Source organism: Austrofundulus limnaeus, unplaced genomic scaffold, assembly GCF_001266775.1.
Source record: "Austrofundulus limnaeus strain Quisiro unplaced genomic scaffold, Austrofundulus_limnaeus-1.0 Scaffold1062, whole genome shotgun sequence".
NCBI lineage: Eukaryota > Metazoa > Chordata > Actinopteri > Cyprinodontiformes > Rivulidae > Austrofundulus > Austrofundulus limnaeus.
In genome coordinates this window covers 114566-116451 of record NW_013953464.1, presented here as the reverse complement: position 1 = coordinate 116451, position 1886 = coordinate 114566, and the positions used below count along the sequence as shown (strand labels likewise).

Below are 1886 nucleotides of genomic sequence, written 5' to 3'. Positions count from 1 at the left end.
GAGCAGCACTTGTAGCTAGTCTAAGGTTTACATTCATTTATTGTTTTACTAGGTATAGTTTGTTCAGATATTTGATTCACTTGCGCGAGAAAAGAGAGGGTATGTACTTCTCCAAGAAACTTCAGCACAGAACTAGAGAGTGCAGATTGTAGGAGGTAGTTTACAAGTGTGTGTTAACGCAATGTTTAAGAAACACCAAATGTCAGAAGTAGGATTTGAACCCACGCCTCCAAAGGAGACTGAGACCTTAACACAGCACTTTAGACCACTCGGCCATTCTGGCCTATGCTACTTGATCAGGTGATGTAAAACAGATGTTGAAAAGTTCACTTTTGGACCAAAAAAATTGGTCAATTTGTGCCGCATAACAAGTGAACATTCTTCATGGCAAGTAGATTTGGGATACTTTTGTAGTAACCTTTTTGTCCAGGACAAACTGAATTCTAACTGCCTTATAAGAAAGTATGCGGATTGGGCCGAAAGTTTGGCTAAGCTGCTCTTGATGACGGAATAAAATGTGGTGAGAAATGATGAGCTGCAAATGAGCCACCTTGTCAGAAGTGGGATTCGAACCCACGCCTCCATTGGAGACTAGGACCTGAACGTAGCGCCTTGGACCGCTCGGCCATTCTGACGTGGTTTCTGCTCTTTCATTTGGTCTAAAACAGCCCTAAAAAACTATTTTCTCAACCACGGATTTTATGTTGACTGCTTTTGGACATATTTACAATTTGTCATTTTCAACTCATTCAAAATGACTTCTAGTTACAACATGTAGCATCACCTAGTCAGGTCTGTTTGTGAGTTGATGAAAATGACATGTGACATCATTGGTTTGTATCAATGGGAAGTTTCTTTCTTCATATGCAACTTAAGTTTATGCAATGTAATGGTTAAGAAACACCAAATGTCAGAAGTAGGATTCGAACCCACGCCTCCAGAGGAGACTGCGACCTTAACGCAGCGCCTTAGACCACTTGGCCATTCTGACCTATGTTACTTTAGATGTGGGTATTTGTTTTCTTTTAAATATTCCACGAAGCCCATGCTTTCAGAAAACAGTGCTAAGCTCTAAATTAACACTATTGCTTTATCTTTTTAAGCTTWAAAGCAATCTGTGAATTGCACAAATCAACCTTCCTGCCATCAGCTTAATGAAAGCTAGAATAGGCTAAAGTCATGACTACCTTAATATCTGACTGTGAAACCAGTTTCAGTTAGTCTGGTTTAAAATTTTATTTCATAACTAGGCCTGAGTCATGTCTCTGWAACAGACGCTAAAATCCCTTCTCCATTTGCAAGCCTCACTCATTTGGTTCTGCTCAGGTGTGATTATGTCTCCATCTCAGTGTGTCCCTGATGCTGTGGGCGTGTTTGTGGGCAGATCATCATCAGTGGCTCCAGCTGCTGTGATAAGAAGTACAAAAAAAACATCTTTGTGGTTCAAAAAGAAAAAAATTGTGTATGTCTTCTGGACGGGTTCTTCTCTAATGAAACATTTCGTCTCTTCTCCATGAGACTTCTTCAGTCTCTAGTTAGAGAAACAAGTTAGAGAGTTTGAGCAAACAGCAAGAAAGAAGGCGGACTACAGGAACCACCTAAGATTCAATCTCTGTTGCAGACAAAGCTGCATTTTCTCCAAGAGCCTTCAACTTAAATCCTACATTGGTGGACAAAGAGCAAGCAAGATCTTCCAGAAAGCACAGACCCAGCTCCTGAACGAAAGAGTTAGACAAACTAACTTCACCATTGAAGCCATAGAAGCCAAAGAACAAGACATCAGACAAGAATTAACGACACGTAACACATTCCAGCAGGTAAAAGATTTTACAGCAAAGGCAGGTTTAGCTCAGCATATCAAGTCTAAAACTCGACAACAGAAGAAG

At 40.4% G+C, this 1886-nt stretch overlaps 3 non-coding genes across 3 annotated transcripts; all 3 read right to left on the bottom strand.

Moving 5' to 3' along the window:
• Positions 1-200: 200 nt before the first annotated feature.
• Positions 201-283, bottom strand: trnal-aag (transfer RNA leucine (anticodon AAG)). Its single transcript has one exon. It is a non-coding gene; the product is annotated as a tRNA-Leu (tRNA).
• Positions 284-552: 269 nt separating this feature from the next.
• Positions 553-635, bottom strand: trnal-cag (transfer RNA leucine (anticodon CAG)). The gene has a single exon. It is a non-coding gene; the product is annotated as a tRNA-Leu (tRNA).
• A 273-nt stretch (positions 636-908) lies between these two features.
• On the bottom strand, positions 909-991 carry trnal-aag (transfer RNA leucine (anticodon AAG)). The gene has a single exon. It is a non-coding gene; the product is annotated as a tRNA-Leu (tRNA).
• Between the last annotated feature and the right edge of the window lie 895 nt (positions 992-1886).